Source organism: Moschus berezovskii, chromosome 9 (genome assembly GCF_049115385.1).
Source record: "Moschus berezovskii isolate FMDL1 chromosome 9, NW_MosBer_1.0, whole genome shotgun sequence".
NCBI classification, from domain to species: Eukaryota; Metazoa; Chordata; class Mammalia; order Artiodactyla; family Moschidae; genus Moschus; species Moschus berezovskii.
The window spans coordinates 101627472-101645835 of NC_142468.1; the positions used below are offsets into that span (position 1 = coordinate 101627472).

Below are 18364 nucleotides of genomic sequence, written 5' to 3' on the forward strand. Positions count from 1 at the left end.
ACTCTTGAAACTACAGTTGACCCTTGAACAACATGGGGGTTAGGAGTAAGAAGTCAAAAATTTGTGTGTAACTTGATAGTAAGCCCTCTGTGTCCACCATTCAACATCCATGGATTCAACCAACCTCGAATCGTGTAGTGTTCTCATATTTACTACTGAAAAACATTCACATAAAAATGGACTTTGACAGTTCAAACCTGTGTTGTTCAAGGCTCAACTATGTAACTATGTGAGTGTGTGTGTATAAAGAAATGTATATTGGAGGTGAACAGACAAAAAACAACTCTTCTAGGATATTAAGAGAGATGGGACGCAGGCAAATCTCTGCCTCCAATATTGGAGAGAAATGCAGGCAATACAGGAGTCACCAGTTATAAGGGCAAAGACTCTTAGATAGAAATGGCCAGGTAACCAGGACAGGGTGGGAAACTTTGATCTGTAATTGACTAATTGTGGAGGCTCAGTATGGACAACTTTGAGTGTTAAAAACTAGAGGACCTGATCATAGCAGCAAAATTTTATATTATTTATTTCCAAGAGTTAGACTAGATTCTCACAGAATATCAGAGAAAAATCCCCTCCAGCTTCCAGCAGAGGGGGAGAGGGAAAAGAACCATTTTGAAATATGTCAGAGCACACATACACATGTTAACAATGTCTGCCCCAGGAGAAACCATTTAGCCAGAGCCTAACCTGATAGGATATTATCAGAGCCCAGCTGACCTAGAGGATGAGGAATACCCCATCTCTAGCCAGCTTTGGCCTTCCATATGGGAGAAAGGAAAATCCCAACTCTAGCTCACTCTAGACTTTCTATCCCACCCAAGTTGGTAGGAAAAAAAAAAGAGAGAAACACTTATGAAGTTCACCCAGAAGTACAGGCTTACTGAAACTCTGAGACCTAATGATGGGTCTATAGAAAACTTCCTCTCACCCCTGCATTTCACTACCACATTATTTAAGGCCTGTTTATGGTAGCTCCTTTTACCCAGGTTTGACCATCCCCCCCAAAAAAAAAAATTACAAGGCATTCCAAAATGAAAACAACAACTTTAAGAAAAACCCATAGTTTGAAGAGGTAGAATAAGCATCAGAACCAGATACATTGGGAATATTGGAATTACCAGACTGGGAATTTAAAACAAATGTTATGGACATGCTAATGGATAAGATAGACAATATGCAAGAACAGATGGACAATGTAAGCAAAGAGATGGAAATCCTAAGAAAGCACCAAAAGAGTAATGCAATAGATCCAAAACACTGAAACAGAAATGAAGAATGCCTCTGATGGGCTTGTTGGTACCCTGGATGTGGCTGAGGAAATATGCTAGCTTGAGGATGCCTCAAATATTAATAGAAACCTTGAAAAGTAAAGAGAACAAAGTCTGTAAAAAGAAAAGAGAGAGAATATCCAAAGTCTGTGGGACTGCTACAAAAGGTATAACATACATGTGGTGAGAATTTCAAGAGAAGAAAGAGAGAAAGTAACAGAAGAAACATCTGAAACAATAATGAGCCTAACCATAGTCAAAGCGCATTCCCAGCCCCAGGGAAACTGCCCCAGAAGTATTTTAGAATAGCCATGGGCCAAGTCCCACTATGTGCTTTTGTTTCTCTTCTTTTTTAATTGGTGTGTCTGTCACAATTAACTGATCAGAGTCTCATCATTGTAGGTTGGGTGTGTGGAGAGTAGAACAGAGATGTCTTTTGATTCATATGAAGAAGATCTGCACCCAAGGAACCACCTACACACACATACACATATATGTGGAGCTGGTGCAGAAGAAAAGACCCTGGACTTCTAGCCAAATGGTTGAGAATTTGGGAGTCTTGAAATTTACTGGGCATATTTTTCATACAGAAGACTGTAACTAATTGTATCCAGAGAGTGAATAGAGATAGATTGGAAATCACAACCAGAATATATTACATCTTCTTCAAATAAAAACTGGACATTTTCCCAACCCCATGGATCTTGGCTGTCCTTGAAAATTGCTTTGAGCAATAAAATTTGGTTACAGAGTTGTGTGAGCTCCAGAGACCTGTGTGAGTTAGCAGCGTTCCAGTTTTCATTCCACTGTACTGGGATACAGTTCCTGTGTAAAGAAGTTCAAACTATAGTAGGTTTCCAAGCTGTTAGATTTTTATCTGATATAAATTATTTTGCATATGATATGATAGTTGATAAACAGTGTCTCAGTGCAATTTAACAGCCTTTTTTTTTTTTTTTTGGCTGCACCATGTAGCTTATGTGATCTTAGTTCCCCAACCAGGGATCAAATTCTGGGCCCACTACAGTGAAAGCACAAGTCCTAACCACTGACCCACCACGGAATTCCCTAATACATTTTCTTATTAAAGTTTGAACATCTTTTATATAGCTTGTACTTATTTGCATCATGCAAAATGCCAAGCTGGAATCAAGATGTCCAGGAGAAATATAGTAACCTCAGATATGCAGATGACACCACCCTTATGACAGAAAGTGAAGAGGAACTAGAGAACCTCTTGATGAAGGTGAAAGAGGAGAGTAAAAAGCTGGCTTAAAACTCAACATCAAAAAACTAAGATCATGGCATCCAGTCCTATCACTTAATGGCAAATAGTTGGGGAAACATTGAAAATAGTGACAGACTTTATTTTCTTTGGCTCTAAAATTAGTGCAGACGGTGACTGCAGCCATGAAATTAAAAAATGCTTGCTCCTTGGAAGAAAAGCTATGACAAACCTAAGCAGTGTTTTAAAAAACAAAGACATCACTTGGCTGACAAAGGTCCATATAGTCAAAGTTATGGTTTTTCCAGCAGTAATGTATGGATGTGAGTGTTGGACCATAAAGAAGGCTGAGAGCCGAAGAACTGATGCTTTTCGACTGTAGTGTTGGAGAAGACTCTTGAAAGTCCCTTAGACAGCAAGGAGATCAAACAGTCAATCCTAAAGAAAATCAACCCTGAATATTCATTGGAAGTACTGATGCTGAAGCTCCAATACTTAAGCCACCTGATTCAAAGAGCCAACTCATTGGAAAAACCCTGATGCTGGGAAAGATTGAAGGCAGGAGGAGAAGGGGGCAACAGAGGATGAGATGGTCAGATGGCATTACTGACTCAATGGACATGACTCTGAACAAACTCTGGGCGATAGGGAAGCACAGGGAAGCCTGGCACACTGCAGTCCAAAGGGTTGCAAAGAGTCGGACACAACTTAGCGACAGAACAACAACAACACGTTTGCACATCTTTCTCCGTTTCTCTGCGTGGTTGGTGGTCTTTTTACTCGCTCACTAGCTCTTTATGTATCATTGACTCGTCCTTAAAGGTTAGATTTTTTCTAAGTATTCATTTGTGTCAGCTATGCTTTTGCGTCTCTGCCATGAAAACGTTTGTAATCAAAATATTCAATTTTCCCTTATTATTAATGAATTTTGAGTTACAGTTGGGAATGATTTCCTCCCCTAGATATAAAAAGAAAATCAGGTTTTACAAATAAATACGTGTCCAATTTTGAATAGTGGCAGGTAAGTTATGATGAATTAATGCAGTTCTTTTCCAGGTGGCTATCCAACTATCTCAAAATCCCTTGTGAAAAAGCACAAATTGCCCCCTACTCATTTTAGAAACTTCACTTTTTATATACTTTATTTCCATGTGCAATTAGCCTATTCCTTGGTTTTTAATTTTGTTTTTTTAATTGTTTTTGTATTAATTCATCAATATCATTTGTTTTATTTATGGCATTTTATAGCATGGTTTCGTGCACCCTAGAACTCATCCTTTCCCATTGCTCTATTTTTTAAAATGTTTCCCTGGCTCCTCTTGCATGTTTGCATTTTATTTTTCCAAATGAATTTTGTAGTTAGTTTATCTAGATCAAAGAGGCCTGATGTAATTTATATTTAAATTGCATTAACTCTATAAATTCATTTAAGGCGAACTGACATCTTTATGATGTACATTCTAATTCAAGGTCATGGTTTATGTTTCCATTTGTTCAAGTCTATATTTTAGTCTTGTAGGAGGGCTTTAAACTTTTCCTCACGTAGGTTCTGAACACTTCTTTTAAGAGTATGAATTTTTCTGGTCTCAAACAGGGAAACACATTCTCATTTATTTTTCAATGAACTGAGAGATTACATTTGTATCCCCCAAGCCAAATAATAGATCCTATTTGTCTTATCTTTGCTGTGGCCCAAGATAAGGATTCTCCCTTATATCTTTCCCATCATATTCACTCCATGTACAGAGAGCATTTAAGAATAATGACACTTTATGATCTATCTTTAACTCTGGACAAAACGTGTTGAATGTTCTAATAATTCCCATTGGAACTTGAACATGTGTTAGTTCCTCCAGGGAGTAACTGGTTCTTTTCATGCCATGAAATTTATTGAATCCACTCATATCAGTACAGATGTTATAAATACAAAGGTCTCAAAGATTTGAGTCTCTTTTATCCAGTAATTAGGCAGCAGATTGATCTGAGGTCACTCTGGAGTGGTTGCCACTGCTTTCAGGGACTAGTTGAGTATCGGAAGGTTAATATGTCTGTGGAAAGGATCCTAAAACCATCTAGATCAACCCACTTCATCATTATCATATGAAGAATCAGAGGTACCCGTTCATGCAGTGGATTATCTAATCTTGCATATCTAGGACAAGATTTGAATCCACACTGTCTCAATCCCAAGTCACTGCTCTTTCTGCTACACCAGTTTAAGTGTAAGCTGTACTGGAGGCATCCTCTTCAATATCAGGTATGTGAGTGCAGAAGCAAACCTAGTTTCTGAAATGGGTAAAGTCAGAAGAGTGAGGAGTTAGAGAAAGGGCACCAAACATCAAAATAGAAAGTCAAGAGTATGAGTAATTGTTCCAATACTAAGTGTAGATTTGCTTAGTATTGGAACAATTTATTTAGAATACATACTTACAGCAGAGTTTTGAGAAAGAAATGAGACGAGAAAAACTTGGTTTGATGACAAGATGAAAGGACTTTGATGTGAATTCTAGGTATACATCATTTCAGTTGACTTTCAGTGTATTTTGTAAAGTCTTCTTAGATCTCAGTGAGGATTTCCCTAAGCAGTCTAGTTTTAATGTTTACAGCATATTGCTTTACGTAACTTTTTCTAGGTTCTCCATTATCTTTCTCTGTCTCTACATGAATCTGTTTCCTTTTTTTCCTAAGTGAACTCTAGAAATAGGAAGTTTCCTGCTGCAAACTGCTTTGGTGAAAATCTATAAAATCCAGCAGTTAAAAAATAGCTGACTTCAGGCAGCCAAGTGTTAAACAGAGATTTTGTATTTACCATATACTTGGAACTATATGAAGGCTTCAGGCTTTAACCATATCATGTTCATGAGCCTTTGAGGTGTATGGCATTGGTGGCATAGAACAGGATCATACATGCCTGCATAACTAAAATGGAGAACTAAGAATAAGAGGCTATTTCAATTTTATTCTGAACCATGGCTAATAGAAAATTGAAACAGACTGTTTCTCTGTATCCATTTTTTTCAGGTTGTATTCCCTTACCCCACTCATTGCAAAACAACCCAGTGCCTACCCTCCTTTGCATCATTGTGTTCCCACTAATAATCAATCATGATTCTCAAACATTGTTCACTCCAGTCTTTCTCTGGCATCATGATGTTTTGAAAAATGTTGCCATTCCTTTCCCATTCAAAACTTGGCAGCTACCTATGAGATTTTTTTAAGTGTTTCACAAACTAAGGAGTAATATTCAAATAACTGAATTTTTATTTATTTTATAAAGACTGGCATCATACTTTAAGCAAATTGCAAAATCATAAGAATTAACCTGAACTGATATTTTAATTAGTTAGTTAAAATATCTGGAAAGGTCACGGAGGAAATATTTGAGCAATGTGAACAGAAGAATGATACAACAGAAAACTATTATCTGCTGGAGGGAAACCCCTATATTATTTCATGCAGAAAAATCTCACTTTGTATTTAATCACTGTATTTTTCCTCATTCTCCTCCATCAGGAAGCCAGAGTCCTTCCTGAAATCAAACTGAATGGCCTGGAATAATCAGTCGGTCATAACTGAATTCATACTACAGGGTCTTTCCAGTTCTTGGGAACGCCAGATCGTCTATTTCCTGTTTTTCTCTGTAGTCTATGCAGCCACTGTGCTGGGGAACCTCCTCATTGTGTTCACCATTGTGTCAGAGCCACGCCTGCACTCCCCCATGTACTTTCTGCTGGGCAACCTCTCCTTCGTTGACATGTCTCTGGCCTCATTTGCCACTCCCAAAATGATTGCAGAGTTCTTCAGGGAACCCAAAGTCATCTCTTTTGAAGGCTGCATCACCCAGATATTCTTCCTGCATCTCTTAGGGGGTGTTGAGATTGTGCTGCTGATATCCATGTCTTTTGATAGGTATGTAGCTATTTGTAAGCCTTTACGCTATTTAACCATCATGAACCGGAGAACGTGCCTTGGGCTTGTGACACTTTCCTGGATTGTCGGCATATTCCACGCTATGAGTCAGCTCGCATTTACTGTGAATCTGCCCTTCTGTGGGCCCAATTAGTGGACAGTTTCTTCTGTGATCTTCCCTTAGTGATTAAACTTGCCTGCGTAGACACATACATTCTAGGAGTGCTCATGATCTCAACCAGCGGCCTGATTGCCCTAGTGTGCTTCGTTCTCTTGGTGATTTCCTACTCTGTCATCTTGGTCACTATTAGGCAACGTTCTTCTGGTGGGTCCTCCAAAGCTCTCTCCACCTGCAGTGCCCACTTCACTGTGGTGACTCTTTTCTTTGGCCCATGCATTTTCATTTACGTGTGGCCTTTCACAAATTTCCCAATAGACAAAGTTCTCTCAGTATTTTATACCATTTTCACTCCCCTCTTAAATCCAGTCATCTACACCCTTAGAAATAAGGATGTCAAGGATTCCATGAGAAAACTTAGCAACTGTGTCTTGAAGTCTAGCCAGACTGATCATAGCCCTTGATTTGCTTTTGTGCGTACAAAAATGAGCATTTACTTTGTTGGTCAACATTGTCATGCTAGTGCAAGAAATCATATATTTCATGGCAGAACTGTTTTCATCATCAGTCTTATCAGTTACTGAGTTTTGGTCATATTAAGAGTTCCTCACACAGCATAATATTTACGATGGAACATTATCAAACCAATATCCAAAATTTTACCTCACAAGGACTCACTTTTTAGAATATTCAACCATTGTCAGATATAGGTATTTATTTGAATATTAAGACATTCACATGTTTCAGGAAAGAGTGGATTTCCTTACAGGCTCTTATGATTAAGAAAAGGAGCAAATGTGAAAGTACCAACACTTGTACACTGAAATAATAGTGGAATTTTTTATTGTTGATGAATAACATTTTAGTTCAAAGGTCAGAAAAAATACTGCAGTTTCTTGGTAAGTGAGGATGTTTACTATTTAATATTTTGTAACCTATCATCAATAAGAATAATAATGTTCTTTATTTCAGTCCCTATGCCCTCTTGTGTGGATGAAACAATTTTAAAACTGTACAGTAAACACTAAGAAAATTCTTATAGTCATATTCATATAGAAAGACTCTGGAGTAATATGTACCAAATCCCATCCACATTCTTGATCTCCAGAAGACGAAACTAAGATCCAAGGACATGGTAACTTTTCAAGGTCATGTTTTTTAAGGCAGAATTAGATCACTCAGGTTTCTCTGGTGGTTCAGAAGGTGAACAATCTGCCTGAACTGCAAGAGACCTGGGTTCGATCACTGGGTCAGGAAGATCCCCTGGAGAAGGAAATGACAACTCATTCCAGTATTCTTGCTGGGGAAAACCCATGGACAGAGGAACCTGGCAGGCTACAGTCCATAGTGTCACGAAAAGTCTGACACGACTGAGCCACTAACACTTTCACTTTCTTTCTTTAGATCATTCACCTACAAACTGTTCGTTTTCTAACCAGTACGCTATTTTGGTACCATGATATTTACCGTATCATTTTGTAATCAAATGCCATATTGTAAACATTAAGTTCCTAAAAGATCCTTATGCTTAAACACAGTATTGGGGGAACACATATACACCCAGGGGGGGATTAATGTCAATGTACGGCAAAACCAATACAATATTGTAAAGTAAAAAAAAAAAACAAAATAGTATTTGACTTAAGAAATCTATGAAACCATGCTCCTTCAACTTAGTTGATATACCTAATAACTAGAGACTTCAGAACATAGAAAAAACCTAGTAATATCTATTCATTTTACTGATGATGAAACTAAGAATCAGGAAATAAGGTAACTTTCCCAAGTTTGTATACCTTTAAGATGATAGTGCATGGGGTCGCAAAGAGTCAGATACGACTGAGCAACTTCACTTTCACTTTTCACTTTCATGCATTGGAGAAGGAAATGGCAGCCCACTCCAGTGTTCTTGCCTGGAGAATCCCAGAGACGGCGGAGCCTGGTGGGCTACCGTCTATGGGGTCGCACAGAGTCGGACACGACTGAAGTGACTCAGCAGCAGCAGCAGCAAGATGATATAGTCCTACTAAGAAAGTGCCTCTTCTCTTTCTGTCTTTCTTCTCCTCTATCAATTGGACAACAGCTAAATTGCCTTTAAGAGCAATTTGACTATTGTCATTCTGAGAGTTATACATAGGAAAAATGTTAATGCTTAAAAGTAAATACTTGCAACCATTTATAGTTTGTTTTCCAATTATCCAGTTGGCTGGCATTGTGAAAATTTGCCTAATATTGTATGTAATATTATATAGCTTGGGTTTAGATAAGGACAGATGTATATATTGATAGATAAATAGATTGTAAAGAGTCGAATATAAAGATAAATAAATTATTAGGTGAATGGATGGGCAAATAGATGGATATGTGTGTTTGGGTGGGTAGATGTATAGCAAGATATAGATGGATACTTACAATAATGAAGAAATGAATATACAGCTTAATATATTGACTCAAGTTTCTGTGTCTGTATGTTGAATGTATACAACTATAAATTGCAATTGTGTTATTTTTTTTTAATTTATTTGAAAAGTTATTGGACCTAATAGAATTCAAAAGATATATTCTTAGATATGTTTCTTATGATGAAGTAGAAACAATTTATGAAAAGGCTTAATGTCACTGGGGAGATGGACTAATGAATGATGTTAGTGAAAAAATATTTTTAAAACCCTGTAAATATTCTCTATGAACATTATAAATCTGTCTTCCCACCTTCTCAACTCTGTTATACCAAATCTACAAGTTGGATGAATATTCATATTTAATTCTGATCAATAACATATGGTTGGCTAACCACAGTAAGGAATGCTCCATTAGTTGTTTTCTATGCCCAGGCTATGAATTTTGTTTTCCACTTTAACATCCTAACATGCACACTGCTAGAATTATAGCCAAATAAATGTCATAGGTTCCATCACATGAAACTTTGCATGTGCTCTAGAATAAGATCCCAAGCATTAGGAATGCTACATGGAATATTAGCCCCAAAGACAAAATCTAGATAGTTGGCATAAGCACCAACCTAAGAAGTAAGAGTAAAGAATGATCACGGTTCCCATTCTAAGCTCTCCACTGATGGTGGCTTCTCCCTCCTTGTCTCATATTTTCTATCACCAAATAGCTTTCTGAGGTGCTCTTCAATCTTTCAGTCTCATGACCATAGAGAAGAAACCTAACACTTAGTCCCAATAGTTCACTGTAAAAGATCAACCTAGCAAATGATTTCCAGAAATATTGAACCTAACGTATGATTCCATCTTCACCTCCAAGAGTCATTAGGCTGATAAAAACTGTCTATGGTGCTGTTCTACAGAGTCATGGAATGTCACTTTTTGTTTCTCTTATTTAATTGTTTCTCTATTTTAATTGGAGTCTATTTACATCTATTGAGTTTAAACTACTTCACATGTTCATTCCAATTATAGTCTAATAAATAAAATCAGAAGTAAATGTATTTTGAAATGTCAAAATACTTAATATTTTTCAGAAAAGTTAAACGTGTACATAAAATAAAATTGAGATTTGTGTTAGATTGGATGAGTGTCGAGCAATGAGCCATCGGCACCAAACTAGTTTCTTGGTCTCAAAATCCCTTTAGATGTGTTTTTCTCCCAGCAGAAAAGACACTGCTCCTATTCAAAAGCCACACTTTCTAGTATTACTGTCAGAATTTAAGCAGATAAAATAGCATGTGAAAACAATCCAACAGAATAGAGTCTGGCACACTGGAGAAAAAGAAAAGTTAGTGTTCAAGATGGACAGGAATGCAAAATGGAACTGAAGACATAATCAGGATCCAGATGATTCATATCCTACTATACGCTGTAATTGTTGTATATTCCCCAACCATATTGGTTTTTCTTCTGTAACCCATTTAATGAAGCCTGTTATATTATAAGCTTTGGGGAATAAATATTTGAGAATAAATTCATATATTTAATCTTCATAAACAGTGGAATAACAATGTCAAAATCAACATCACCACTGGGGAGATAAGAGCTAAGTGGTATATGCCTCACCAGGGATGTCCAGGTTTCTTCTGTAATCCTTCTTGCTCCCCTCCAGGTATTATCAGACCTTAATGTAAAGATTTCACCAACTTCTGTGTCATCCCCTCAATGAATATGCACCAACTTGCCATTCAGAGAGGCAGGTCTTTTCAGGGTATGGGAGCTAAAGAGATTCTGGGAAATAGCTTCAAGGTGCAAGGTGATGAGAAAAGAAGAGAATAAGAAGGAAAAAGGAACCTTCTTTCCAGAAATTGCTGGGCCAACTTACTAGTCATTAGCAAGTCAACTTACCACACAACATAAAGTTCAGTATACATGTCAAATAAGAAGATTCAAAGATACAGGAGAGATTGGAAAGAGACAAGAAAAACCAGGATATCTTTTCTTTTGCATCTACAACAAAGTATTCAAGCACAGACTGTATATTTTACACATCCTTTTATATACCAAAATAAGTGAAAATAAGTAAACTTCCATCAAATCACTTGATAAAACTGTAAAAAGTTCTCAAAATAGAAACTGTATGAAAATTGGCCTGTTGCTTCTAGCCTTCTCTCAGTTACCCAGTGCTTCCCCATTGTCTCTGCCATATATATCTAGCATCCCAGAGTTGATAAAAAAAGTTATAATCAATCGGTTAAGAAAGATATGGAACATTTTACCTTAGCCAAATTAAGAATTATAACCGTAATATGTGTGTGTGTGTGTGTGTGAGTCACTCAGTCTTGTCTGACTCTTTGCAACTCTTTACAGTCCCATGGACTGTAGCTCTGGAGAAGGCAATGGCACCCCACTCCAGTGCTCTTGCCTGGAAAATCCCGTGGACAGAGGAGCCTGGTGGGCTGCAGTCCATGGGGTCGCTAAGAGCCGGACACAACTGAGCGACTTCACTTTCACTTTTCACTTTCATGCATTGGAGAAGGAAATGGCAACCCACTCCAGTGTTCTTGCCTGGAGAATCCCAGGGACGGGGGAGCCTGGTGGGCTGCTCTCTATGGGGTCGCACAGAGTCGGGCATGACTGAAGTGACTTAGCAGCAGAGCAGGACTCACCAGGCTCTTCTGTCCATGGAATTCTCCATGCAAGAATACTAGAGTGGGTTGCCATTCCCTTCTCCAGGATATCTTCCCAACCCTGGAATCAAACCCAGGTCTCCCATATAAACCCTTATAGCATCTCAGAAATCTTTGAAAACTGTTCCACTTGACCTCTAATCCATTAGAAGTCAAGGAACAGCTATATAAGCTTTTTGAGACAGTGGGCTGTACATTAAATGATACATTATTGATAATTTACACAATCCAGATCTAAGTGTCATCATGTGTGTGTGTGTGCTCAGTCATGTCAGATTCTTTGTGACCCCATGGACTGTAATTCCCCAGGCTCCTTTGTCCATGGGATTTCCCAGGCAAGAATACTGGAGTGGGTTGCCGTTTCCTTCTTCTGGGGATCTTCCTGACCCAGGGATTGAATCCGCATCTCCTTCGTCTGCTGCACTGGTAGGTGGATTTTTTGCCACTGAGCCAAGGGGGAAGCCTTGTCATCATGGCCCCTTTCTAGATCAAGAAGGAATGTTATCTCTTATGGAGTTGTCTTGTTGATTCTAGGAGAATATTGCTGTTTATGTTTAAGCAGGCCTTTCCTCTGTTGGGGGAGTTTTGGTCGATACGCGATGCAGATACACAATGCACAGGAGAGGAGAGTAAGGAGACCAAAGAGCAAAGAAATTTTTTTAATGTTTTTTCACAGTTTTCTTGCCTTGCTATAGAATGTGAATTTTATTTCACACCAAAGATGGTTGGATGTCATCACCAACTCAATGGACATGAGTTTGAGTAAACTCCGGGAGTTGGTGATGGACTGGGAGGCCTGGCATGCTGCAGTCCAAGGAATTGCAGACTCAGACATGACTGAGTGACTGAACTGAACTGAAGCTCTGGCTGCACAATCCCTTTCCATAACCACTAAGATTACATCTTGTTCTCTAGAAATAGTAAACTACATTTAGCTCATCAGTTCCCTGGCAATTTTTTAAAATAAATTTAAAAAAAAATTTTTGGCCATGCTGTGTGGCATGTGGGATCCTAATTTCCTTACCATGGATTGAACCCACACCCCCTGCATTGAAAATGCAGAATCTTAATTACTAGACCACCAGGAAAGTCTCCCCGCTAGGCACATTTATGCTTCTCTGCCTTTGCCTATGCTATACCTTCCTTCTGACATACTTTCCTGCAACGTGGCCTTGAAATCTCAGATTCAGCACTACCTCTGCAAACCTTCACTTCATGGGAAATAGATGTGGAAACAGTGGTTGACTTTATTTTTTGGGCTCCAAAATCACTGCGGACGCTGATTGCAGCCATGAAATTAAGACACTTACTCCTTGGAAGGAAAGTTATGACCAAACTGGATAGCATATTAAAAAGCAGAGACATTACTTTGCCAACAAAGGTCTGTCTAGTCAAGGCTATGGTTTTCCCAGTGGTCATGTATGGATGTGAGAGTTGGACTGTGAAGAAAGCTGATTGCCAAAGAATTGATGCTTTTGAACTGTGATGTTGGAGAAGACTCTTGAGAGTCCCTTGGACTGCAAGGAGATCCAACCAGTCAATCCTAAAGGAGATCAGTCCTGAATATTCATTGAAAGGACTGATGTTGAAACTGAAATTCCAATACTTTGGCACCTGATGCAAAGAACTGACTCATTGGAAAAGACCCTGATGCTGAGCATTGAAAGCAGGCGGAGAAGAGGACAACAGAGGATGAGATGGTTGGATGGCATCACCAACTCAATGGACATGAGTTTGAGCAAGCTCTGGGAGTTGGTGATGGACAGGGAAGCCTGGCATGCTGCAGTCCATGGGATTCCAAAGAGTTAGAAACGACTGAGCAATTGAACTGAACTGAATTTTAACAATTTCCTGAACAGTACCATATCTTCATACAAACAGTTCTGTCTTTGTAAATCTATCATATTGCTACATGAACAATTCCCTTATACTTTCATAAGTCTGGACAAAGTCTTTCTGTTGTTGAAACATTTAATAACATGCTATATATAAAATGAATAGATGATTGTCACCATTCATTCCCCAGTTAATATTTTAATACATCCATGTATATATGACTATAAAGCATTTCACTATTTTTTGGACAAAAGTTCAAGAGATAAACATGTGAATGACATTGTATTGCTTTTTAATCATATACATTCTATTTAAAAACATTATGGGGTGGATTCATGTCAATGTACGGCAAAACCAACCAATGTAATATTGTAAAATAATTAGTCTCCAATAAAAATAAAAATTAAAAAAAATAAAATAAAAAATAAAAACATTAAAAACACTCTGTTTAAAAAATCAAATACACTCTATTTAAAAACAACAGCACACTGGCCCATTGAACATTGTGTATTTATTATTTTTTCCCTTGCATGCAATCTTGGACTATATTTCAACTTAAATAAGAAAGCCCCAAAATATAATACCTCTTTTGAAAAACATAGATGTAAAGGGACAACTTTATTTACAGAAATACATCAAAGATTAATAATTGGCACAAATCCAATATTTTAACATTAGTTAATATTAAGTTAATTGACACATCCTATTACAGTATTAAAACCATGGCTTTAAGTTCAAGTAGGCACAACTATTTATATTTCAGTAACCCTGAAATTTTAATCATGTTTAAAGCAACAGCAACAATAATAGTATAATTAGCTAGTATTCATAAACCCTTTCGAGTGCTAAGCACTGCTGGTTAAATGTATATGTGTTTTGATTTTCACAACATCCCAAGTGGTTAAATACACCATAAAATGTCCACATTTTATGATGAAGAAATTGAGTTTTAGAAACATCAAAAATACATGCTCAGGGTTACACAAGAAATAAACTGGTGGGACTGGAATTCAACCTACAACAGATGGAACCTATCTATTGCTAAATACATGTCCCTCAAAGACAGAGAAACAGATCTTGTACTTTAATGGATCTCTAGCACCCAACAAGGGCCTTAAGCAGAGTAGATATTCAGCAACTGATTATTGAATTAAAATGAAAGTTTTAGACCTGAGGTTTATATTTAAAAATAAAGATGATAATTTTTGCTAAAGAATGTATATGAGGCAAAAGTATATTTCTACCTTAACCGTTTTTCATTTGTCTAACTGACTTTGAAGCAAGAAGGAAGAATTTATGATTTGGTTAAAGTTAACAGTATTTCAAATTAAAAATGTGATTTCATACCTAGTCCAAATGCTACATTTGTCCCTAAACTGCACATTAGTTAACTTCAGATATTAAATATTTGGCTTGGTTTGTGTTGAAGCAGGTCAAAACATTAAAAGTCTGAGATAAATGAAAGAAACTATTAATGCCACTTCTTTCTTTGCAAGGCAGGGGCTTTTGTTTTTCTCCTGGAACTTACAAACTGTCATAATCCACCATGACAGATTTTTTCCTGAACTCTTTTCATATACCTCAGTCAATTTAAGGAGATGCAACCTATCGGTATATTGTTATTCAGAGAAATCTCAAAGTATTAGGGAATTGTATCTAGTTTTTCCATGCCACCCCCTTTTAGCAGTGGAAAACTGGAAAGTGTTTTATTGTTTTTCTGCTGTACATCTTAAGCCACAATATTACAGACATCCTAAACCTGAATATCAAGTTTTGTGTTTGACAAATAGTGGTTGCTGCTGCTGCTGCTGCTAAGTCACTTCAGTCGTGTCCGACTCTGTGTGACCCCATAGACGGCAGCCGACCAGGCTCCCCTGTCCCTGGGATTCTCCAGGCAAGAACACTGGAGTGGGTTGCCACGTCCTTCTCCAATGTGGTTAGACTTATACAATTGTTCTTCAAATACATACTTATTAAAAATGAAGTACAGTTTAGATAGAAGTCTACCTTGGTGAGAAGAAAAAATGAAATGACATTTTGAGAAACCATTCTGTCCATTTTCTACAAAATCATTACAACGGGCAATTATATTTATTATCTTCATGTTACAGATTAAAAAAGGAATAAAGAGGTAAAGTGACTCTCCAGAATAATACAACTGCTGCTGCTGCTGCTGCTAAGTCACTTCAGTCGTGTCCGACTCTGTGTGACCCCATAGACGGAAGCCCACCAGGCTCCCCCGTCCCTGGGATTCTCCAGGCAAGAACACTGGAGTGGGTTGCCATTTCCTTCTCCAATGTGTGAAAGTGAAAATTGAAAGTGAAGTCGCTCAGTGGTGTCCAACCCTTAGCGATCCCATGGACTACAGCCTACCAGGCTCCTCTGTCCATGGGATTTTCTAGGCAATAGTACTGGAGTGGCTTGCCATTGCCTTCTCCGAAATGATGAATAGATGAAATGTATTTTTCAGAATTCCTAGAACTGCAGAGAAAATGCAAACTCTAATATAAACTATGGATTTTATTTTAAAATAATGTATCAGTATTGGTTCATCAGTTGTTGCAGATGTACCACACTAATGCAAGATATTAATGGGAAAAGTATGTATATATGATGCGGGGCAGGTGAAACTGTATTTTCTGCTCAACTTTCCTATAAATATAAAGCTGCTCTTTAAAAGTCTATAAATATTTCTAAACCACTCTTGAGCTTGGCTCTAAAGGGGAAGAAAAAATGAGATAAGATGTGGAAGGAGAAAGCTGACAAAAATATTTAAGGTCAAAGAAACATATGCCAAGGGGATGCAATAGGAAGGAAAAAGTTAATGGTTCAGAAGAGAGAAAGGAGTAATGGTCCTTTGTAGGAAAGATGGAATGGAGTCTGATGCACAGATGGAGGAATCAGCTTTTGTAGGAAAAGCATCAGGTCACCCAGTCTCAGGAGAGATGCAGGTATGTGAGTAGATGCACAGGTAGCTGTGCTGTGTTGTGTTTAATTGCTCAGTGTTGTGTGATTCTTTGTGACTCCACGGACTGTAGCCCGCCAAGCTCCTTTGTCGTGGGGGGAGGAATACTGGAGTGCTTTGCCATGCCCTCCTCCAGGGGATCCTCCCAACCCAGGTCTCCCGCATTACGGGCAGATTCTTTACCAGCTGAGCCACAAAGGAAGCCCAAGAATACTGGAGTGGGTAGCCTATCCCTTCTCCAGCGTATCTTCCTGACCCAGGAATCAAACCGGGGTCTCCTGCATTGCAGGCAGATTCTTTACCAACTGAGTTATCAGGGAAGTCGTGATAGAGAGTAGGATTGAGAAGGAGATATTTCAGAAAGAAAATGCTCTTTTCCATAATATGCATATTTTACCATGTGTGTGATTTGTGTTTATTTTAAACCATATTTATATTTATATTAAATCATAATCATTTTAATTTTCATTATTTTAAAATAAAATATAAAAAATTAATCCCATGCATTTTGGTTCCAGGTTTGTTTTGGATGCTCCCCATTCAGTTGGTTAAGCCATTGGCAGAGAGGCAGTACCAGGAGAGGCTTCTGTTATCTTGAGGAGATCTGATAAGTACAGAGTGGCTGTGGATCAACATCTTGACCCTGGTCCTAGGCTAACATGGTGGTATTTTTCGGACAACAGATGACAAAGGTTGTAGCAAGAACAGCTCTCTTTGTAGTCTAGGTCTCCTGCGCTGTTCTGGGAGTCATCTCTGGATATCCAGCTTATAATCTGTTCTTCCAAGCTTTGAAACTGTTTCATAAGCATGTAATTCTCTATATTAAATCATATTTAAGTAATTAGAATGCAATAGATTCCTGATTGATACACCAAAGAACCGTCAGGATCACACTCAGTGTGAAGTCAATTACAGATGAGATCAATAAACAGTTGCTAAGTCACTTCAGTCGTGTCCGACTCTGTGCGATGCCATAGATGGCAGCCCACCAGGCTCCCCTGTCCCTGGGATTCTCCTGGCAAAAACACTGGAGTGGGTTGCTCTAAACAGTTAGGAGTCATAAATATCTGATAGGACTAATTATGAAGTCATGGCAAAAAAGACAGTGATGTTTCCATGACTTTTTTTAATATGAAAATGACTTGCTTTATTTGCCTTCCTCTATGTGATTATTGAAGAAAAATTTAGAGTTTAATTCCTTTCGAAGATGTACGCATAACATTTCCCTTTTAATAATATTTTCAACTCTTTGATGTCTTCAGAATCTTGAGTTTACAGCCCTGAATCACTTTTGAACCTTACTAGAGAAATTGCTCTGCTGTTTAGAGTGGATTCTTATTGTAATTATTTTAAAATGAAGCTCTTTATATTCACTTCATAACGCTGTCTATGTGCTGGACATTGTCAGTATCTCCAACATGAATGCCAACCGCTTATACAGTCACTTATTACATCCCAGGCAATCTGACCTTTGCTGTGATCATCAAATATACCAAGTTAATTACTGTCTTCAGATTTTTGCCATACCTGTTCCATCTGCCTGGAAGGCTCTGCCTGCCCATGTTTGCACAGTTGGCATATTCAGTTTATCCAGATATCAGCCAAAACATCACCTCCTTTAAAGGACTTACTTCAAGACTAAAAGTAAATTCACTACCCCCATCTCACACTTGCTATTGAATATTTTGCTTTTATTTTTAGTACCTTCAGGGATATATATCTTCTTGAAACTATACTGTTTATTTTCTACGTTATTGGCTGTCTATTCCTACTAGATTGTAATTTCAGAGAACAGTGACTCTACCTGCCTCAGTAGTAGCTCTTCCTCCCAGGGCCTAGCACAGTCTCGACAAATAGGAGGTGATCAATAAAAGTAGTGTTTGGAAAGAGAATACCTTAATTTCACACGAAATTCTCCAGTCATTATTTTCATATTCATTTTTCCCACTTTTTA

General features: G+C 37.9%; 1 pseudogene; it reads left to right on the forward strand.

Moving 5' to 3' along the window:
• The first annotated feature begins 5967 nt into the window (after positions 1-5967).
• On the forward strand, positions 5968-6990 carry LOC148776729 (olfactory receptor 4K3-like; annotated as a pseudogene).
• The last annotated feature ends 11374 nt before the right edge of the window (positions 6991-18364 follow it).